The sequence below is a fragment of the Corvus brachyrhynchos genome, unplaced genomic scaffold (genome assembly GCF_000691975.1).
Source record: "Corvus brachyrhynchos isolate BGI_N302 unplaced genomic scaffold, ASM69197v1 scaffold23, whole genome shotgun sequence".
Lineage (NCBI taxonomy): Eukaryota > Metazoa > Chordata > Aves > Passeriformes > Corvidae > Corvus > Corvus brachyrhynchos.
In genome coordinates, this window is record NW_008238983.1 from 7,704,858 (window position 1) to 7,729,745 (window position 24,888).

Below are 24,888 nucleotides of genomic sequence, written 5' to 3' on the forward strand. Positions count from 1 at the left end.
TTACACAGTTACTGTCCTTCCCACCCTCAGTGCTCTGTGCAGAGCCCAGCAGAATTAATTTCAGCACATTTACAAGCAGGTTACTAGCCAGAGGACACATCCTAACTGGGTTAGGATAAAAGCTAGACTTTGGGAGAATTACAAGCAAATCTCCTCCACTCCACCCTATAACAAATTCTCCGTAGGGTTTTGGAGCTCAGCAGGAGCAGCTCCATATTCCTGAGACCTGAAGGTGGTCATCACTCCTTTTCCTTCCCTGCACACTAAGCAAGCAAAGAGGTTTGCCAGTGGGTACCTAGCTATATCTTTTGTGGCACAATTATAGCAGTACACTTACACACCAGCAAAGAAACAGCCTTCTGCAGACAAGACTGCTGATGTACAACAGCCCACCCTGAGACATAACCATTAAATGGGATGCTCCCACACAAGGGTTGACCCTCATATCAACTGACCAGGTTTGATTAAACTTTTGACAGCAATTCCATACTTTGCACTGAGCCAAGAGACCTGTACCTATCATAGAACCATAGAATACAATGAGTTGGAAGGAACCGTCAAGATCATTGAATTCAATCCCCGGCCCTGCACAGGGCACCCCAAGAATCACACCATGTGCCTGAGAGCATTGTCCAAATGCTTCTTGAACTCTGTGAACTCTGTCAGGCTTGGTGCTGTGACCATTTCCCTGGGGAGCCTGTTCCAGTGCTCAATCACCCTCTGGGTAAAAAATCTTTCCCTGATACCAAATCTAAGCCTCCCCTGACTCCGTTTCAGGCCGTTTCCTTGAGTTTTGTCACTGGTCACCACAGAGAAGAGATCAGTGTCTCCCCCTCCTCTTCCATTTGTGAGGATGTTGAAGACTGAGCTCCCCCTCAGTCTCCTCTTCTCCAGGCTGAACAGACCAAGTGACCTCAGCTGCTCCTTATGCTGCTTCCCTTCCAGATCTTTCACCATCCTCATTGCCCTCCTTTGGACACTCTCTAATAGTTTAACATCTGTGCCTGAGAGCATTGTCCAAATGCTTCTTGAACTCTGTGAACTCTGTCAGGCTTGGTGCTGTGACCATTTCCCTGGGGAGCCTGTTCCAGTGCTCAATCACCCTCTGGGTAAAAAATCTTTCCCTGATACCAAATCTAAGCCTCCCCTGACTCCGTTTCAGGCCGTTTCCTTGAGTTTTGTCACTGGTCACCACAGAGAAGAGATCAGTGTCTCCCCCTCCTCTTCCATTTGTGAGGATGTTGAAGACTGAGCTCCCCCTCAGTCTCCTCTTCTCCAGGCTGAACAGACCAAGTGACCTCAGCTGCTCCTTATGCTGCTTCCCTTCCAGATCTTTCACCATCCTCATTGCCCTCCTTTGGACACTCTCTAATAGTTTAACATCTTTTTTATATCATGGCACCCAAAACTGGCCCCAGGACTCGAGGTGAGGCTGCCCCAGTGCAGAGCAGAGCAGGACAATCCCCTCCCTTGCCCGGCTGGTGATGCTGTGTCTGATGCACCCCAGGACACGCTTGGTCCTCCTGGCTGCCAGGGCACTGCTGACTCACGTTCAACTTGCCATTGACCAGGAGCCCCAGGCTCCTTTCTGCAGCGCTGCTCTCCAGCCTCTCCTCCTATACACACAATCAGAGTTGCCCCATCCCAGGTGCAGAATCCCGCCCCTTCCCTTACTAAACTTCAGTTCATTTCTTCAGATACTAATGGCATTAGAACATGAATACATGGGAACTTCAAAGTTAGGATACAAGTCAACATTGGAAAAATTTTTAAATGGGAGCAACACAGCTAAACACCTCTGGTCAGGTTTTATTACACTGATTCAACAAAAAAGCACTGCTTCAGTCAACATGTTTTTCTGTTCAAACAACATGTTGCAGCTCTTCAAGGTTCCACTGGTGAAAAGTCATCTCTTTCAGAAACAGAAACGTAGCAAGTGAAGCATGAAGCAGTCCTCCTTTTAGTGAAGAAAGAGATGCTCTCATTTTTGTCAGGGGTTAAAGACAAGTGATGAGTTAGTGCTACCCATGTTCTTAGTACACTTCGTTACTTAATTAATATGAAATGTCAAGTATGTGGTATTGCTAACAAAGAATTTTAAATATTTTAATGTGCATAGTGAAGCAATTTGCTATGTTCAGTGCAAAAGTTTTAATCTACAATGCTAAATACATGAACCAACAAGACAAATGTATAAAAAAATGAGCACAAGACTAAGTCCTAATGCTAGGTATTTATACCACATAATTGTGGTGTGGCAGTTGTATTTTCCAGTGTCCAAATAAAAATGTTACATTTATGCCTTTATTATAAAAGCTTACAAACACTACTTTTGTCTGACATTAATTCACACTTGCATTTTGCAGGTTACTTAATATAAGCATAAAATATCGAGATTAATGCTGACATGCCAAACAGACATTTTTGTGTTTACCAGAAACATCTAATTATATCTGTCTACATAAGTAATGAACATAATCTAAAGGGAAGTCAGTATTATCTAAAGCACCAGTGCAGAAGAGTAATTCTGAACTTGCTGAACTAGCAATCCTGTGTACTGATACTTGCGTTGACAGGGATTAGTCACAGCAATATTTTTAAGACATCAGTTTACAGCTGAAAAAGCAGTCCCAAAACATTTGACAAAACACCTGCAAAGGTGCAAAGAGCAAGATAAGTTCACTAGCATTAAGGAATAGGATAAATCATGCTTTAGGACTTGTGAAGACAAAGTAATCTGAACACACAGGAGCACCTTCTTTTCTACAAATGACCACCTATCTTAACATTGACCAAGCAATTTCTTCTGCATTGGCTATGACTGAGATTGAATCATATGCTTATGAAAAGAAAACTCTGCACCAGTGTTAAGAAAGTGCTGGCATGGCTTACAACTGTAACTAATTTTCCATGCTGCAAGAATCACCTCTGATATTAATAACTGCATTTCCATTTCATGTAGGCAAGAATCAGAAAAACTACTTACAGACACAGATAAAACTAAGGAGATACAAAATCTTTTTACTTCACAGTGAGATGTCATCTTTAGATGCTACACCACGAATAACAGAGGAAAACCAGCTTTTACCATAGTATGACTGTATTTTTCTCAACAGCCAGCCCTGAAGATCAAAATGCAGAAAGCTAACTCACAGCAGCAGTAGATCTGAAGTACAGGTGTCAAGCTTTTAATTGCTTAGCAGTTTTTCATTTGAGGGGTGGAAGGCAGCAATTAAAGCAAGAAGATTTTAATCATAGCTCAGGAATTGCATTTTCTGTTTTGCATCTCTGTGTTCCCAAATTTGGACATGGCAACAGTGTTTTTAGCAGCTACTTCGTTACCCTGAAGTCTGACCTGATGCTAACTAAGGTCTGTACCTTGACAAAAAAAAAGAAATTACTGTAAAGTAATTAACATTGGGGAAAAATTTTTCACGTTCCAGCTAGGAAATGAGAGATCAGAAAAAGAACACAGCAGATCAAACTCATGGTTGCATACAAGACACCCACAACATAGCAAGAAGCCACTTCAAGCAACACACTGCGAGAGCATGACAATCCTTTTCAAGGTACTTGTGAGCACTGGAACAGGCTGCCCAGGAAAGTGGTGGAGTCACCATCCCTGGAGGTACTTTAAAAGACTTACGTGCCTAGGGACACAGTTTAGTGGCGGACTTGGCAGTGCTGGGTCAAATGGTTGGACTCAATGATTTTAAAGGTCTTTTTCAAACTAAACAATTCTATGATTTAAAGGTAAAACGAATAGTGGAATTTTCCCACTACAACTTAATGACTGGGGGAGAAAAGGGGATGGACTCCAAAACACAACAACAAAGGCACAGTTGTGCATTTCTCCCTCTAATCCAATATACTGTTGGAAATGAATGCATCCTCATTTAAGATTTGCAAACAAAAGGCCCCATAGAGCATATGGGACATGCAGTGAGATTTCAGCTAAAATATAGCAAACAGTACATATCCAGATGCTGGCAGAATTAAATCTCATCATATACAGCCATGGGATCCTAGACCTATCTGGAGGTATCGTCAATTTTGGATGTATGTACTGGCCCATTTTGTTTTCTTTTTCAGTTTGCAAGACTCAATTTCGTCACTGGGAAGCTAGCTGATCACATAGAAAAGCCAATAATTAAACTCAGTCTTCAGAATTAGTACAACTATCCAAATTTTTTATCTTTTTCTGCTTATGAACTACCAAGAAAAATCATTGACCTTAGAAATTGAATTGATTAAATACTCCTTTGACAGTGAATGCACTGTATTCAATCACTTTTTTTTTCCTGGTTAAAATCAGCATTTTATTCAGAGCCTATGCAAAATGGCTTTTTCACATTTAAGAAAAAATTACTTAACAACCAATTTTGTGTCTTCGGGCTTAATTTTAACTTTTGAAATCTTCGATATTTAACTAGTACATAACATGGGAGGAAAGCTATATTTACATTTCACAAAAGAAAATAGATTCCAAATTCAATTCTGCATCTGTATCATAAACCTGATGTAAGCATATTTAGATCCCATAAGACTGTTACAGTGCAGTAGTTCCTTACTGTATCATGATACTAATGAATAACGCAATATCTGCAGTAGAGAACAAAGAAATACTTTTTTCCTTGAGAGATTTTAGCAGCATTTTCTCACAACATGATTTTAGATAAATTACAATATTACAGAATATCAAAACTTTGCCTGTATGGATCCTCTCAGTTACTCTTAAGTTAAGGAGGTCTATCACTTAGGAGTTTGAAATTGTTGCCTTTTGACCCATGAGTGAAAATATATTGAAAAGTAAGTTTTAAACCATTTTGGATTTATTGAACAAATATCATTCAAGTCAGATTGATAGATGGTGTACTATCATATTCAGGCTCTCTTTATTTTTTGGGTTTGCTAAAAAAACCTTTACTATTCGAGATATTTAGATGTCATGGAGAGTGACTTTGATTTGAAAAGAAACAAAAACAATATTTTAAGATACCAACAAGTTTATAGGCAACTATACGTTCTATTAAACTGTGTCCCACTGTTGCAGCGGGGATTCTTGCAACACGTGTATCAGACAAAAAGGCCCGTGGAAAAGAATATATGGAATGATTCTTGGTAGATATTTTCAGAGGTGTTTATTTTTCCAGCCGCCTGGTCGGTGACTTGGCCAAGAACTGAACAATCACAGGACCAGAGGGTCCTTCCTGGGCAGGGGAACACAAAGCAACCAATGGGGAACGAGGTCGACCAGGGAGTAGGGAAACCCTGTAGGCCCTGCCTCTACCCTGGGGCCCCTCTCCCAGGACCACATGGCAGAGGGGAGGAACCCCAACATCCCAAAATCTTTGATTTAATCAAAGACTTAATGTAAAGAAAATTATTGGTATTAATAATTTAAACTTGCTTCTTGCACATTTTCAGGGACGTGTTCATTCTTAAGAGTTGTTTCTAAACTAACTGAAGTGGCAATATTATTATGATAAAACAATTAAACCAAATGAAGGTGGCTTACATTTACCTAATTAAGAGTGATTGATAATCTCAACATTCAGTTCAAGCCTAAGTCGTACAGCGCTATCCAAATGAGTGTCTCCTTTGGCCTTTGAATCCTTTAAAAAGAAATATTTGGCCTCAGATTTTATCAGGAACATCTGATTCTTCACAGTCAACTTGGTACTTCACTTTTCAGGAAGAAATTCCCATACCCTCTCTTCCACTTCCCTCCAGTGGAATCTCCACAAGGAATGACACTAGGCACCCAAAAATGCTGCTGTTCCTCTTCCTCTGCTCCCCAAACTCTACTCGGCATGTTTGCTGATAAGTCATTTGTTCATAACCTTCTTGCTAAGAAAACCTAAACACTGAGCTTCTATCACTCCAGGGCTGGAATCAAGGGAACAGTAAAGTGGGGAAAGGCTTTTTCTGTCCACAACTATGAAACTTTACTGGACTGACCATTGCAGTTTAAAGCTGACAAATTTACCTTCTTGAGTAAAGCGGTAATTTACAGGTAAGGAAAGACCATAAAGGTTATATAATATGACAAAATACTGGAATTAAGGGAAAGCATCTCACATCTACCTCTATGTCTTTAAGCAGCTTACTGTAAAAGCCTAGATCCTCTCCAGTTATCTGAAGGAACAATTATAAGGATAAATGTTGCTTAACTTTAGAGACCTCATGATGGATAGGCAAAGAACCAAAATGTAACGTGTTCAGGTAACATGTAAAAATAATCCACATTCTCCCTTGAAAAACAATCTTTTCCAAACTAGCTTGTGTCCACAGAACTCTAAAAGCAGGCATCCACATTCTGCGTGAAACAGCGCTGTTGCTGATGCTTAAACTCTTGTTAAATCTCTCCCATTTTATAGCTAATCACATTTTTATAGCAGGCATGAAGCATTCTACAAGGCCCTTGCTGAGCTGTTCCTGTAAATCAAAACCTTATTCCATCTTTCTGCTTGCTGGCAGCAGAGCAAGGTTACTTTTACCATTTATGGTTATAAAACACATCCAACTTTTTCCCCCCTTCAGTTGCTGCCTTTTTTCCACTATTCTTTCCTTCTCTGTCTCACTCTGAGAAAGATATTCCAAGTTCAGCTAAACTTCAGAACTCATCTATAACCTTTTTCTTGTCTCCCAGTACACTTACAACCTCATGAAAACATCTAATGAGAAGACAGTGAAACATTAATACAGTATTTAGGTCAAGAGCCTCCTTCCGACCTCAAGCCACATGAAACAAACAAAAGCCACGCAAGAACAGCAGGAGATCAGAAGCTCTGTATGATAAGTTATCACTATATGGCCCATACGTATATCAGCTCACAAAATAAGGCCCAGATCAGACTGGAGGCGCTCAGAATGATACTTATAACACCCTGATATAAACACTCAGTTCAACATGTGAGCAAGAAGGCTGAAGAAACACAGTTAAACCTTACTATTTGACCCACATATAAGCAGCCACCACATTCTGCAATAAAGCAAGCTTAAGAATGAGGGAGAAAAACAATTCCTAGATTTAGATATGCTGTCCAATTACATCCAACCCTCCTGGCACATAAGGTATTAAACTGAAACAGCCTCTATTTACAATGACCACAGACTGAAACACCAGATTCAGTTTCTTCTCAGGTCTGGTTCCGTTTTTCTCTCCTCCAACTTGGAGCCGGAACATCCTGCCACAGAAACAGGACACTCTGCCCTTTCACACGCCTCCACAGGGCACATTATCAACACAGCTCTACAAGAAGCTATGTTGCATGGAAGAACAAGGATGTACATTGGAAATTCCTGAATTTTCAGCTAGAAAGAACTCCAGCCCACACTGCATATGGGAGCAGTCAGCACACATGAAAATCATTACAGGGATGTTATTACAGGAGAACACATGTCCAGTTACAAAAGCAAAGCAACTGCTGCTTAGAAATGAAGTTTTTCCAATGGACATGAAATCTACAGTGCTTCAGAAAGATATAGATACATTTCTGGACTAAATCAGATTTATCTGAACATCAAGAACAACCTCTGTTTGGTCTCAAATAATCCTTTAACAGTGTCAGCCCATTGTTTAAAACTTGATGTTCAAAAGAAATTTAAGCGTAGCACATTCTCACACTTAATTTCTACAGTCATCTTACCCAGGGATTTGCCACCACAGAGAAATCAGCACTGAAAAAATACTGACATTTGAACTTAAAATTTCCTGAATTTTACAGGTGAAATGAACAAGCCACAGAAACGGTGATGTACATGTGTACAGAAAAAGGATTCCTAAGGAGATTATTCCCACATTAACTCGGTGGCTCATGACAACAAGCTGGTCTGTGAAGCCACATCACTCCATTCTTTTTGTTCCATTCTGCCTCAAGCAGAAATCTGCAAGCAATCAGTAAAAATGATGCAACTACCTGCTTATCAAGGAGGTTTGGTTCTTCTGATTTCTGGAAGTATGCCTTAAATAATGCTGTTCACTTAAAAGATGTTTGATTTTGTGCATAACTTCTCGTACATATTCTATGCAGATGTGAGCATAAACTATTACAATTTTCCACCTGGATATTCACAGTGACTGTACTGATTAATGGCTCCATAACTATTACATCATTCTTGACTTCATCCCTTGTAGTTAAGCGTATTTCATGAACAATGGAACAGAGGGTAATCAAAGGAAATCAATTTTCAAGGTCCTAAGTCCTTGACACACAGACCACCTGCATGAGGTGCTCAAAATATCTTTACATCCTGAACTCAAGGGCAGAATGAGGCAACGGAAACGTTTGGAGTAAGAGCTGGGTGCTGGACACTGGGGAAATAGTAGCACATAACGAGAGAAAGGGAGGGAGAGGAGCCATACAAAACCTTGCTCTGCCTGCAGAAGTTGCCTCCCCTTCCCCTGAGCCCAGCAGGACAAGGTACCAAGAAGTGGGGCTTCCTTTCACCCAGAGAGGGAGTCCCTGGGGAAGAGCTGCAAAGAACAACACCTGTGAAGGTATCTCCATGCTTGTATTCTCTTTTTCATTAGTTTCTTGCAGAACTTACACTACTACTACTAAAACTAAAGTCACTACAATCATCTCCTTCCTGTTCATTGGCTATCTCACAGAGAGGTCCTCAGAGCTGTTGCCTTTACCTTCCTGCCAGGGAGAAAAGGTTGAACATCCACTGAATCAGAAGAACTCCCAAAATTAGGCTGCCTGCAAGTACTTTCTGATAAGAAACTTCAACACAGCCATCCTCTCTCATACTTAATTAACTACAGATGAGTGCCTTCAAGAACTCATCAGCAAAGGCAGAGAAGGAACTTGCTATAACCTTTCAGCTCTATAGCTCCCCTATCCCAATGGCAAACCAAATCAAACATGGGTTCTTTATTCTTCAAAAACAAAGGTCAGATTACAGTTTCATGGTACGATGAATAAGTATCTGGAATAACACTATTATGTCACTGGAGATCCCCTGGATTTGCACAAAAAATCTGGCTCATTGTATTCCAAATTGCTAAAAATGTGGTTGACATCACAACATAGAACAGTAGCTAAAAGATTTGAAGAGAACTCTACTTGCATGCATTTTTCTGAGCAAAAAGAGCAGAAGGTTAGATTCCAATCCTACTGTCAACATAGCAAGGGTCAACATTAATATTTTCTTCTCATGTAATGAATTGTCAGACCTCAGCTATGCTGCTGTCCTATTATCTCCTGGGAGGAAGGATAAATTGGTTAATATAGTTCTTTCCAAAAAAAGCGTTCAAAAGCAGAAACATCTGGCATGTTCATTAGTCACTATTTGGCCCGAGTTCAGTAGTAAGGCAAACGACAAAACCCATTCCCTCTCTCTTACCTAGAGAGGTCACAGTAAATGGGACCCTAGGTTTACGGAAATCATCGCTAACTGGAAGGAAGGTGGCTGTGAAGCTTACAGATACACTTTGTTTCCTGTTCTCAGCAGCAAAAAAATGCATTCACACACACTATCATCTAATGGCCACAGGAAGTCATATGATTTACAGGAGACACAGAGATTCAGGTAGTCAAAATATTTTTAAATGTGGCATTAAAGAAACCCAATTTTTTTTTTTTTTTTTTAAATTTAAAGTATGCTAAGAGTTAGCTCAAAAAGCTAAGCCTACAGCCACATGAAAACTGGAAAGAGTTGCAGAAATCAAGCAGCGTGAATTAGTCTGAAGCAAAGCTGGGAGCTCAATCCAGACACCAGAAGTTTGGGTATAACTCTTTGGTCAGTTGCCCGTGCAACTGGACTGAGCAATATTGGAACCACACCCTTGTTTTTACATTTAAGAATACTAGGATGGTTCAACCTTAATTCAAGCCTGCCAGCATTGGAAAATAAACATCAGAACCCTATCAGTCTTTCTCCCATCTGGACTATACTAAACAGCAGCCATTTACAAAACAGAATACCAGTTTTTCACTCATCATTCATGAGAGAGAAGTACACATGACATGCATGAGGCACACCATCCAAAGAGAACTGTGTGATGAGATTATTAATGGGATAGTTTAATCACAGCAAAATCCACAATAGGAGTTTGTTGTTGTGATGCTCAGTATCCTAATACCAGGAGTCTAGACAACACCTAAGAAAGTCCCTAAAACTGCGGGCCATCTTTCTGCATGCACATAATGTGTTTTCATACCTGATTTAAGGTAAGACTTCAGTTAAATTTAGGACACCCAACAATGTCAAAATTACATAGGTATTAGGTCATCACTTTACCTCCAACAGCCCTTAGGCAGCTGAAGAGTGCTTACATGCAACCTGCCCCAAAGCTGGACACATCAGAAAGATAGGTAAATGCTGCTCTATCCAAAATACACTGCAAGCACTACACCTGAATTATTGGTACCACAATTAGAGTGACCACAAAAAAACCAGCAGATCTTTGAACAAGCACCACCTTAATATCAGTTGAGGCAGAAAAGGTCCAAAAAGAAGATTTTTTAGAATTCAAAAACATAACAAAGGCAAGCTAAAGCTTTACAGCATTTCCTTATTATAAAATGCTTGGGTTCAAATCCATGACTACTGTTTCACCTTAGGTCATAGACCACTTTTAAGTTTATTTAAAAGAAATTCAACCAAAAATAAAATTTTAGACTACGGTCTTGCATTGAAACCTGTTTGTTTCAACAATTATTGACCACCTTCTGATCCAGTACATAAACCTCTGCTATTCAAGCAAGTAGAGATTTGAAAAACAGCCGTTGTCATACATCACAGTGGAAAGAGCAGACTGGAACAAGGGATTAGCACCAGGTTTCATAGGCATTTGCAAACAGAAGGCACTAACCATGTACTTGGGAGATCTCCTACCCTGTCCCACTCTTCCTGACCAATCCAGGTCTCTTACCACTCCGACTTTTATCTTCCTTCCCCCTTCAAATACCTGTCCAGCTTCTTTTTCTCAGAGGGCTGTAAGAGACAAACACTTCCTCACCCAGCGTCTGCTTCTAACTTTTTAGCAGTTGGAGGTTTGGGATGTGAATGTGGAAAGGGTGGGATTTTTGTGTTGTTTTTTTTCCTACTTGCTTGCTTATTTTTGCCACCTTCTCAGCCCAAACTACAGCATCTGTGCAAGCAGTAGAGGGTGGCACTGGGGAGCTAGGAATAAGTTTCTTGATCAGCTCTAGAACTCCTGCAAAAGATCCAAGGTTGTGTTCATGGTGACACCAAAGGTTTTAAAGACACAACTCTCATCAAACACAGCCAAGCTGAATGTTCCAGGGTTTACAACTCAACATAATTTGGATCTGGCATTGCAAGGGTACAGGCTTCTGACAAAAATTAGCCTAACTCAAACCAGGGACTCTGTATTCCACAGCTAGAGAAATAAACAATAGAACATCAGTAAAAATTATAGTAGGACTGCAAAATCTTTTTCTCAATCTCCACAGAAGTAGTTAATATGATGCAATGAAAAAGGCTAAAAAAAAGTTAAATATCAATAGCACCATACTACAGACACACTAAGAAGTGATGTAATTAAACTTCTGTGACCCTTTTGTACCGGTTATCTTTACGGTTGAGCCGCTTTGACACACATTTAAGAGCATTGCTTCAGACTGTAAGAAACTCATCTGTTCCTCTTAAAAGGTCCAAAATTATATTTTATAATATTTTAATATAGTATTTTTTAATTATATTTTATATTATTAGAAGATCACCCCATATTTTAAAAAAGGGCGGGGTGGGGGGTGGGGATGTACTACACAAAGTAATTTTTTACCTGAATTATTTTAAAAATACTAAGCTTTTTCCATAAGGAAATGAAGTTTAATTTAATCTCATTATTGTCTCATATCTAGCTTCTTCTTGGTTTCCAGCAGCCCTAGCTATTTCAAAACTAGCTAACAGCTATACTTTTTGAGGCAGTAATCTTACTAAAATTGTTAAACATTTCTCTAGACTGAAAAATGGAAGGACATCTCCTTATGACTTTCATTATCTATTTTTCTTCAAAATAAGCTTGTTCTGTTTACCTTCAGGGATCTTCAATGTTTACTATGCATAATCTGCACTATTGAGCAATTTCACTTTCAGGAAGTAAAATTTTCAGCTTTTGTAGTTGTCATTGGCTTGTTTTTATTCTTCCTGGCAAACATGCTGTTACTTGCATACAGCATCAATGTGAACCCAAAAGGGAGAAACCAAATCTGGAAAACACCTTGAGCCTACAGTCTTATTAGTTCACTGAGAAAACTGAGATGTTTTGAAAATGTCATTCAGCATCTAGAATCTGGAAGTTAATTCTAACTCTATCAAACTTCACAGTGTGAAGAGACATGAACTATTTTAGTCAGAGCCTACAAACTTTGAAACAGCAACTAAGCTCACTTTACTAACTGAGGTGGAGACCCTAACAGGGTACCTCCTGACTTTCACATCTATAGCAAATAGTGATGCCTTTTATATACAGCTTTTTGCTCTAGCAAAATAGTTTATTCATTTACTATGGATCATACTTTCAATGAACTCCTGGAACAATTTTTCATATGCTTCACCTCCTTCCCACATACAGGAAAATGTGTAAGCTCTGTTTTATCTCACATGTTCCTACAAAGAATATTCCACAGGTTTCCCCATGTGCCCTTCTGCTAGATTTTCCTATAGTTTTAATGCCTATAAAGGTTGACCCTACAACAGAACAGGTAGATCAAAGGAAGGCTTCCTGGAGACACTTTACAAAACCGCTTGGACATTTCAAAAAAGCTTCCTTGGTAGTTGCATTGTCAGAGATGCTCTTCCAGCCTATGAGGTAACCAAAATCCTGGTTTTCTTTAGGCTACTATTCTCTAAAACAAAAAATGCAGTATTTTGTAGTCAAACTGGAAAGATTTTATCTTTCACATCAGCAGGCAGAATCTGTCCATAGTATGAATACACTCCACTCCTAAATGACAATCCATTTTCAAACTTACACATTAAAACCAGCACTATCAGAAAAATATTCATTTGTGAACAAATCCAGCGTGAGAGCAGACAAGAGATAGAGTCTGCAAAAGCTCATAAATAGTCCCTTTTCATTTTTAGTTCTTCTATTTCACACCAGTGTTAGCTGTTAGTTATAAGTGTATATATAAGACTTAAGTATTAGTCCTACAAATATCTAGGCCAATCTTTCTTTCCTTCATGACTCAGCAGAGGCACCAGAACTTAACACACTCTTGTTCAAGGCTCATAGTAAAATTTGACCTAATATTAAAGTCTAATTCTCTTATCCACACCAAGCATGGACAAGTTCTTAATCCTTTCTCTTCGCAGTCATTTTTTTCTGTATTCCAAGACACACTTATGTCCTCTTGCCTTCCCTGCCTTATACTAGATTAAGGAAATAAAGGTATTTCAGTGATTTCCTTTACATGTCAGGTTTTATGGACTTCAGTTCAATCCTGTATTGCCTTGAACTTACTCAAATCATTACACTTATAATGAAATACACTCATAAACCTTCAAAACAACTACCAAGATGCTTCTTAAAGATAAACACAGCTTAAAATGCAAAGTACTTGAAATTCAATCTAGCAGGGAGCTCGTATATCATACTTTAATGCTTTTTCAAACTGAAGGAAAGCATTTGAAATGCCAGTGTGAAAGAACTCTGAAATAACTCCATTTATATGAAGTTGCCTTTTTAAGACACTGTAGTACTATTTGCCACCTCTATAAAAAATAGTAACATTTACTTTAAATACCACAGGTTTTATGGTGTCAGCTAGGATGGCTGGGCAGAGTTGGGTACACCTAAGTGCTGCAGGACATGGACTTCATGGATTACAAAGGCACTTGCCTCTCTTGATACTTGATAGACCACATACATCTGAGAACGGAAATACCTTTAAAAAGCCCCATGGTGTTAGAAAGTGCACCACCAGACAAATGAAGCTATTTCACTCAAGTTTGTTTTGGCAGATTTTCAACTCTCTAGTCTATCCTTGCCTTGTTTTCACACACAAGTCTTGGAACAATTCCATTTATCAAGTGTACCTAGACGGAGCATTAAGTTGGCCTCTGAAATAAGATGGGGACAAAAGGGAAAAGTAACGCGATTCAATACTGTTAACAATTTTCTCACTATAGTTTTATGTACGCAGGACAAAAAGTGCAAGGTAGACAGGGAAAAAAAAACACATATGAAATCTGAAGATGCAAAAGACTACTTTTCAAGCCATGCTTCTTGGCAGAAGACAATGTTAGCCAAATATTAAAACCTACTCTTGTGAAAAAAGTCATCATAATATCTCAGAATAATTTTCAATTAAGCTAGAAAAGGGATATATACTTATTTTCCATAGTCTAAATCAGACAGTTGCTAGTGCTTCATGTAAGACTGAAGAGCTTCCAGTTATGCACATTATATTTTTATATATTAATAGAATGGCTATAATTACACACATATTGTATATCCAGCATAAATCTGCTAATGGAAATATAAAATTACTCTGTGTTTCGAGCAAAAGCTACGCTTCATTTTACACTGTCTTTCAAGGGAAGCTACTTTTTTTACAGTACCAATATATACATTAGATACTACCAGGAAAGAGTTACTAAATATGTACACTTGGGCATCTGTTCACATAAGAAGAGCTTCGCAATTGCTGAATTTTTATAGCAACTTTAAGAAAATGAAAAAATTTTGGCTAACCATTACCATGCATTGAACTTGAAAAATTAAAGCATCATCCTTACTCTATATTGGAATTTAACTTGGACAAAATTCAGCTTCCATTTTATTCTCAGACATTTCAGTAAACCATAACCGAGTTATGATCAGTTTTAATTAAATTAATGGATTATGCAAAATAAACTACCTAAAATCACACAAATCCTTTTTACTAGGGCCTGCATTTGGCTTCTAAAAACCAGTTTAGTTTGGCAGACACTTATACTTACCAAATGGCAAAAGCAAGAATAAAAAAGCAATGAGAAAACACTGCCACTGCGATGACATCTAATATCTTAAAAATTGTCTCCCCTAATAAACATATCTTGCAATATTTTCAATGGTGTAATCTACAAACCTTTAAGGAGGAAATTGTGTTCTTATGACCATGAAATTCCCAGAGCAACTTTGTTGAGCATTTTTAAGTATTACTGCAAGATACCCGCCATCCTTCCTGCTGTATTTTCTCTGTGCTACATAGCTATCAAATAGAGCACATGCTCAAAGTCAGTCTTGTGCTCCAAGCTTTTATAAAGTAAAACAATTTAAGTCAGACCCTTAACTTGATTCAGAGTATCGAACTGATGGACACTTGTTTATTCAAATTATAAATAAGAGTTTTACACATAGAACAAACCAAAGTACAGATAAATGAGTCATTTATAACACAACTTAACATTCACCATTTAAACAAACAAAAAAAACCCTCGCCATTTTACATCTTGTTACAGTTTGACTTCATGGCAGACAGCCACCCTGCATCCTTCGTGGGTGAGGAAATGGACTGAAATTATAAATGACAGGAGTGGTTTCTAAGACTTAAAAGTTCCTTGATTTTTCCCACAACAGTGCCTCTTTTCAGTGGAGATGTCATTACATCAGAAGTTTCTACCTGAGGGTTCAGAACTTTTACTATCAATATAAAAAAAAAAAAAAACCAAAAAAAAAAACCCACCAAAAACCAAGCAACCCAAACCTATTGTCCCCAATTAAATTAAATTAATCATGACTGGACTCTGTATTTCATGGAAAAGTTTCAAGATCTGCAGATCAACGAGTTGACATTCACAGCACATTACTTCAACTCTGTTAACCATTTTGGCAAGGAGTCAGTCCTTGTGCAGTCATCAAGAAGTACAGACAATAATTCTTACCCTTTCCCTTCTTAGGTCCACACTATGTGCTTGATTAATGCCTGACAAGTTTCACCAGTAACATAAATCGACACATTTAGCAGGGAAGCCATGGAAAATTGTTTGTCTATCAGTAGAAATTAAACATAGGATTTGTACAAAGATTAGGCTTATGAAAGATGGGACAGATAACTTGCAGCAAGACAACAACAACTTCCCACCACAGGAGGTCTTCTGGAAAAGCTTTACTACTCTCCTCAAGTCTCATCTTGGACAACAGGGAGTAGTAGCAGTGTCTCAGTAACAGATACTATTGCAAGACTGCAACCAGATGCTTTTCTCTGTCTTAACCGGATAAACAGAGCATATTTTCAACACTTGAACTTGTCTACTTCTGGTGTAGTCAAAGTTCTTCACCCAGAACAAGTCAAGATTAAGCTACTCAGTTACGGCTTTACTTCTCAAAGGAAATTAACCAGACATCTAAATCCATCTATTAAATCTATCTATTTAAATTATCCAAGACAAAAGTTTAACTGCTCCTAATAATCTAATAAGCTTCAGAGCAACCAGCAGGTAGATCATGGTGATCACTTATGGCATTTTATATTAGATTTACGATGCTGAAGCCCTTTTCTGCTTACAGAAAAAACAGACAAGGTTTTTATTTCCTTCTTCCTGTGCACAATATTTAGTGAAGAATAGTCATGATTGTTACTCCAGCAATCAAGCCTATTTTTCTGCTTGTGGAAGTTCGTTAATTAATTTATGACTGCCATCACTTGTTAAGGAATTTCTTTCTGAATAACTGCACAATATGGGATATAATTTCATTTCAGGTGAGACTATCAAAATACAAATTTGTGCCAGTTTGGCCAAATTTTGAAATATATAATAGATTTCTCCTGCTGGCCAGCTGAAACCCAGCAGTACAACAGAACTGAGCACTGTCCTAAACCAGTCCGAGGTCAACAGACAGTAGGTCCCCAACCCAACCTTCATACTGTCCAAATCTGAAGACTCCAGAGCTCTGCTAGGTCTCGACAAAGAAGTTTGACTACATTAAATGAAGCACATGCACAACTACAAGGGCTCCAGAGAAATTAGTGACTCATTTGCCTTTAATCCTATGAATGCCCTATGGTTCTATAGTCAACCATGGTTTAGCAAAGTCATTTGTCTAGCTACCATTACAAAAATTAAGGTCTTCACACTTAGCAACTCCAGCCCAGACAAGAGATGCAATAGAACAGGGCTGTGAATACCAGCAGCTTCTGCCTCCCACACGACCAACAGTCCCTCTCACCCTCAACATGTAAACCTCAGTGCAGCCATACTTTATATATCCTTGGAGAGGATTAATTTAATTTTGATTTCCTCTCTGTGTTTGCTTTGGAAGTTTGCAGCTTGAGCAATATATATACGACCAAAGTTTGGCAGCAAGAAGCCCGTAACTATGATGTATATCATTTCAGCCTGGCGAGCATATTCAAGAAAATAAGCTGGCAGTGAGGACAGCTTCATCTCACATTCAGAAAGTGGAAGAGTGGTGTAGGAATAAGGAAAGGCAAGACATTTCCAGAAGGTAAATTTAAGATGGATGGAGTCTGATATCGTCCATGTGACTTAGGGAACACAGTGCTCAACAAAACAAGCTTTGATCGTGACAGAGGAGGAAGTGGCAGGCATACAGATCTTTAAAGGCCTTTCCATCATCTGACAGGTTTCTAGTGTGTTGGTTACTGATACCTTCCAAAGCTTGCCAGAGCAGTGGTAAAAGCAGGGCTGTGCAAAGAGGTATTATTGTCACAGGACAGCACACAGAAAAATAAGAATTTTGCTGGTCCAGCTTGCGTGTTTGAGCATAATCCTAGATTGATGAAAACACTAAGTATTTGCTATAATATTTTCCAGTGAGAGGAATAGTAATGAACTCTGCACTGTACCATTTCCAATTTAAGTGTCAGTTAAACATTACAAATTTCAGTCTCAACTTTTATTCCACCAGTTGCCCATCACAAAGAAGTTAAAAGCATGTATACTATGCTATTCTAGATACAAAATATTTTATTCCACGTAATCATAAAATCATGCTTCTATGATAATACCTCCAAAAACAGCTTCTGCTGCATTCCAACAAAACACGAGGACTTTCTTTTTAGCTTATCCATGCGGTTTCTCAATAGCTGAAACGCATTTGCTCAGCTGAGTTCTGTGGTACCTCCCTGCAGTCATAAGCTCCAATTTATGAGTGAAGAAGGCACTATTGCCTGGAGCAAAATAATCCGTCGGGCCACAGACCTTGTTTCAGGGATTTTCTAGTACACAAGGGTTCTTCACTGTGTAAGAACTCAAAATTATCCAACATCACAACCTATTACTGCTTCAATAGAGTACTAGTCTTCCAGCATTTAGATTTCCATGCGCCTAGAATTGACAGTGCTCCTTTCATTAGACCTCTCTATTAATTTGTCAAGATTCTCTTGTTGCTTCCAGCAGAAGCCTTCTGTAAAGAGACAAGTGCTGAAATGCAATGCTCTACATTTGCCTTAATGTCTTGTTATCATTGCTTAGCAGTGTGTTATCCCTACAGATAAAACCTAAATCTACACCTACCTTTTCAGCATAATACATCATAGAAGATGTATTTTCAACTTCAGCTTTACTACTTTGCTGTCTTTTAACATCACTGATCCCTTTTCCCAATCTAAATTCAGCGCCTTTAGTTTGAGCAGTCTCTTCCCTCCCCAAAATAAAATTCAGTTTGGTGTTTGTGTGATATGAAACTAAAATAACTTGTGGCAGAAATTGCAAAAAAAAAAATTAAAACATAGTCCATTCAGACTCAGCTCTGGTACTGAGTTTGTGACTAAGTATGACCGTTCCATTGAAACTAAAAAATTAGACACAGATGAATAGGAGTTATCAGGTTCAACTCCACAGTCAAAAGTTCACAAAAAAAAAAAAAAAAAAAAAAAGAGAGGAGATAAAACCTGTTTAAAATCAGTGTCAGTTTCCTACACAGAATTTCACCCAGGCCCAAGATTCAACATGCAATGTTCAAACACCGAGAATAAGACCATGTATTTCAACACCTACATATAAGCTTTTATTTTTTACTTTTAAGCCTTTGCCCTTGAGTGATTCATGGTTTGAATACTGCTATCTGAAGACTATCATACTATGTATGTGTAAGACAACATCATTTACAAGATGGTGCAACACAATTAAACACCTGGTTTTCCCTGGCCTTGTTCTGTCAGCCTGCAATTCTTTCCTGAGGAAAAAGAGAAAATTATGGTTTTTCAACTACTTCCAGATGTTAAATGGCAATGGCTCTGACCAGGATACCTGAAGCTTCAAAAGCTCCAGCTAACTTGTACATCCACATTAAACAGAATCAAATTAAGCACATCTGGCATGGTAAGCAAAGGCATCATGTCACACTTCCAGAGCCCTGCACAGGATGCCTCGACAAACTGGGGGCAGGAGTATCCTTCATTCGGATCAAATTCACACAGACATGATCTACAAATGAGGATGTTGAGCTGGCACATCAATAAAACTGCACAGGAGCCTAAAGACTTCTAAGCCCAGCAAAAGATTTAATTCTGAGCTGAACACACCATTACCAGACCACAAAGCTTGCCCACAAAGCTGGGTCAGAATTGAAAAGATCACAGTCCAAGGACAGCAAATTTTTTCCGTTGATATTTCAACCACATTAGTATTAAAAAATACTCAAAGTCAGAACAAAATTGATGTTACTTGTTTAATTTTCAAGAAGCAACCAACACAACAAAACCTTTCTAGCTTTTGAGAAAACACGCACACACTACAAACTACTGCAATGCAGTGTTAACGAGGTGAGGACTGGCGATGTGTTCACAGTTTAGCATCCTCCCGTGCCAAATTTCTTTAAAATTCCAATATGCACAGAGATGGGAAGAGTTGAAGCTCATCCCAATCTTGAATTTAGTTTCCTGGACACTACTAAATGAACACAAACAGGAATAAATAACCCTCCAACACATAAATAGCATCCTAGCACCTAAAACATATACATTTTTCTTGCTACAGAGAATGTGTCAAGACATAAATGGAGACCAGGATCATTGACATATGCAGTACATACCAAAGTGCAGTACATACCAAAGTGCAGTACATACCAAAGATGATCTTGTCCTCAGGTTAAAAGGAGCTGACAAACATGCCTCAGGTTTTCACTTAAGTTGCAACTATTTTCTTTTCATAAAGGCTTTGTGTAATGTTTGATCACTAGCTGCAGTTTACCTCACTATTCCAGTGCAAGTCCTTTCAAGCACAGCTCAAGCTATTCTTGATAGATAGCCCCTTGATGGGACACACCCACAGGTTCAATGATGCTCAGACATCAACTAAACTCCTTCAAAGCTTTGAAGAAATATGGCCTCTCTTAGGACTTGAAATTAGTGACACTTACTCTTGGATTTAGCGTGAAAGTATAATTTAATCCAAGACAATAAGCAATATTTTCAGACTGCTATATGACTTATATTTTAGAACCACACACAATCCCAAGATAAATATCATTAAGTTTCATATAGAGTTTATGATTTATCTTTTGGATAAAGGAAGTCTATCCAGTTTCCCAAGTAACATCAAATTCCAAAGATCTGCCATGATTACATTTGCTGTTAACTAAAACATCTACTACAAAATACTTGTTTCTCTGGCATGCACTGGCTAACCATTCAGGCAAAAAGTCACAATTTCCACAAAGAGGCCCAAAGGAAACATTTTGTCCTTTCTGCAGTATCTGAGCCTGCTAACTTTATGAGCATCATATATCATACTGAGCAATAGACAGTAGAATACAAAGGTTTGGTCACTCATAGTTTTAACCATATTCTTTTTTTTATGACTTTGCAGATACTGTTTTTCAATTTCTTTTACCTAGTTTTAGTGCTTGCAGTTCCAACTACAATCCTTTTTTTCTCCTATTAGGCAAAAAGTTTAGTTATTGTTTAGTTATGGTTTTATTATTCTTCCTTCAAAAGTAGTACAGAATATCACATATTTAAACATGGTTGCTTCAATTTAGAATCAGGAAATGTTTAACAGTAGAAGTTCATTGCATATTGTCCTTCTACACTCCTCTTATTTCCAAGATACATGAGAAAAGATCTTTCTCTCAGATAAGGATACATAAGGAGTTGACCTAAAATTTTATGTTCCGATTTCTGTGAAATTAGCAGGTGCAAAATTTAAGCAGCATTGAAGCAATTACACTACTCAGTTAAAGCACAAATGAAGGATAATAAGTTACTCTATCAGTCTGGCCATTAACTTAACACCAAATTCAAGAGGCTACCCCTGTTGTTCTTTTGCTTTAGGGTTCTGTTCACACCAAAACTGGAATAACCAATAACAGAAATTAGGACATGAGATAAATTACATCAGTTCTAAGCCTTGTTTTTTCAGTTTGTCTGCTGTCTAATTCAAAATGAACATCTATCAATAATCATGACAAGCAGTGTTTCACAACCAAATCTCATGTTTGCTTCAGAATCTTCACAGTCTTCTCCTTATGAACAATATTTTAAAAACAACTAGCATCATCACAGCAACACAAAAAATATATTAGGTGGGGATATTTTGTGTGTGGTTTTGGGCTTTTTTTTTTTCTTTTTTGACAAATACAAGCACACATTCTAAACAGAATTAAAAATATGTGAATGCATAAACACATCAAGGTGAGAAGATACCAATTCTCCTTCATTCTAAATAGCTATTTAATATGATTGTTAAAAATCTGAACCCAGTGACTGAACAGCAGTGCTGTTATTTTGAGTTGGATACACTTTCATTGGGAGTGACATACTCAGCATAGTACAGCAAATATTCATATTTCACTAAATGCTATGGGAGTCTATCTTCCTTAATTAGACAGTGGCAAAAATGATCTTTATGAAACATTGAAGGATAGAAGCAGATTTATCATTCATCTAATGCTATTTCAGAGGAAAGGAAAATAAATGTTCCTTGAGAATTTTTTTCCTCAAAACGTATTTGTTAAGTAGCCTGTCAAGTTAACAGCACCAACTGACACTCACTGATGTCATCTTTTTTTACTGGAACATGATAAAGCATATTCAGAATATTGTGAGTTTTATCCAGGTCCAGAATAATCTCCCATTAAAACCAGGCACATCAGCTTCTTGATCAGCTTCACACATTTTACATGGCAAAAGCTTTCAAAAGACAAACCCTAGGCTGGACAGAAAATGTGTAGTACAAGTAAATCTGAGGTATGAGGGCATTAAAAGAAATTTGAGACAGTTAACTCTATAGGAATAGCAAAGGGAAAATACACTCACAGCTAAAATCAGATTGAGCTGCAATTTTGTCTCAGATTACAAAAAGTTACCAAAAGCTTGGTTTAGAAGTGAAAGAAAAGTAAGAGAGCATTTTCAGAAAGCAGAATTCAAGCTAATGGTTTATTTCAGCCCACAATACAGAAGGGTCACGCAAATAGTTTTCCAGGACAGAACCCACAAAAGGCAGTCCAATTATAATTTTATCATTTAGACTACATGTGTGCCTGTTCTATAAGGAAAACTACCATACAAGTCTTTCCTTGACCAAGGTAAATGACTGCTCTGAACAGTGAACAGTTTCTGAACTTCTGGGTGCCACAATAAGTTTTTATTGCTCAAATGGAAGCTCAAACCCTACCTGATGAGGCTTACAAAGTTTCTTATGGGGGGGGGAGGTGGGAAATGTGAGTGTGTCTAATAAATAAACAAATAATCAGTGTTTATGTAGGTCTACATGGACATATAAATACCTTCATATTAAGCAAACATCACAGCTGGAAAAAAGAATTTATTCCTACTGCTCACATCCTTGAGATTTCTTTCTATTTGTCTTTCAGAGGTTCCCACACAACATTATTTCTCTATAATGAACAAGGTAAAAAAACTTCCCACAAACAATGAATATGTCACAGTGCTGTAAAATTTCACTCTCTTAGATATACAAGATGGAAATGGACTTCATGTTATGGACAACTAAAAGCACTATAGATTAGATTAGGCACTGGTAAACCCCAAAATTTAGTTATGATAACTCTGATACAAATTTACAACAGAGATTTATGATGTATCCTAGTGATTGCAAGCAGCATGCCGGGTTACAGTCATCCAGTAAACCTATCTAGCTTCTTCCCACTCACACATTCACATGTCCAAGGCAGCACAAACACCTCAAGTGGGTGACATGCCTATGAAAAGTCTCCGTACTTCACTTTGTGAGAGGGTAACTCCAACTAGCTGATATAAAATGACTACAGGATCTTGCAAACAAGCATTTATAATGCACCTCTAAGGAAATCCTGCCTGCCTTCTGGCAAACCTATGTACACCCAAGAGGACAGAGTAAAGTAGAAATCTCCTAGCCCAGTGTAGCTGAAAGATTGCTATGGGCACTTGTTTTTTCCCTAGCAAAAAAAAAAAAAAAAAAAAATTTAAATTGTTAATACCACAATTTTACTTGGAGGTTCAATAGATACAAATTTCCAAATCCACCATCACAGCTCAAGAAGAAAACTATCCTTAAATTTTAAAGGAAGTATCACAACGGCCACTCAGTGACCATGCATCAGACACAGCACCAGGCCACAAGTTATATGTTCAGCTGTGGCTGATCAAGGCTGGAGGAACACATAGATGGAAAATCATCAGATTATACTCATGCTCACAACTTCTGCTTATACTTCCAGCCTAGTCTGCTGTAACTGCCTAAACCAATGGTGATCCAGCAGTCAGAATTATCAGGAGCATAAGCATTATCATTATCCACCCTTGAACTGCCATTTTCATCAGCCAATCTCAGTACATACTTCTCAAGGAAAATCTGGGAATGCTGGCAGAAACGAGGAGATGCCAAACTTGAGAAAAACACAGCAGCAGGAACTATGGTACAATAGCCAGAAGAGAAATACAGAATGGCTCAGCAACTCAAAGCAGATATTTCTCAAGCACGCTGCTAGTTTTGGCACCGTTGGTGGTATCAGTCTTAAAAATTATGCAGTCATTTGACAAGCTGACATAAAAAGATAAGATTAGGAACATAAGGCAGGATATTTGATGCAATAAATTTAAACTACAGCATCTTAACAGGGATTGTGAAGTTAGAGTCAAAAAATTTGCTGTTCCAATTTTATTTCATTATTTCAATCAAGAACTAGAACTAATCTGAAGGAACTTGTTAATCTCAGTTCATAAATTCTGAAAAATTGATAAACCTGACATACTTAAATATGCATTATCAGGTTGTACATATTCTTCAAGAAGTCTTAGGAGACAGTCTAGCATTCAAGGATGCGGTTTTGACCAACAAATGCTGGGCATTCTTCAGATACTTCGAGATGACGTCACTTTTCAGAGAAGGAAACTACTTTAGACAGCTATTATAGGCAATAACAGGAGGAACATTTAAGTGTCAGAACCTTCCTGTGATAACAGTATTTGAGTAGTTTGGTACAGCATTTTACCCAAAGAATTATACTTGGGATCCTGGATTCCTTAAAATCAGATTTACAGGTAATTGAATAAACTGTAAGCACTCCTACCAAGCATCAGACCTTACTTGGAAAAGCTAATGCCAGGTTTTTAAATTGGGATCATTTCTCTTTAACTGTACTGTAACTGCATTTGCTCTGGTGGGTCTCACATTTCAGGCAGCAGATCAAGTAAGACTGCAGTTTCATGTACATTTCCAATTTGTTCTTGGTATTGTTTGGGCAAGTTTTAAACATTTGGCTATAGCATTTCAGTACAAATTAGCCAGAATAACGTAAGGTTTCAATTTGCAGGTTTAACCTTGCCAATGTCCCAACTACTTTTGCCTTGTATTTGAACTCTAATTTAAATGCTGATTGTAATGGTATTGTTGTAATTAGCAGAACAGTTCTGCAGGAACACTGCCTATTAGATAGCAAAAGCATATCAAGATGTGGTTAAGCACAAAAAAATAGTGCTTAAGAGCAAGCTCTATGCAACTTTGTACCTTCAAATA

The 24,888-nt window shown here is 38.1% G+C and overlaps 1 protein-coding gene across 1 annotated transcript in view; it reads right to left on the bottom strand.

Moving 5' to 3' along the window:
* Positions 1-24,888, bottom strand: part of FBXL7 (F-box and leucine rich repeat protein 7) — a 288,381-nt gene that overhangs the window by 106,574 nt on the left and 156,919 nt on the right. The gene's annotated exons all lie outside the window — the stretch shown is intronic.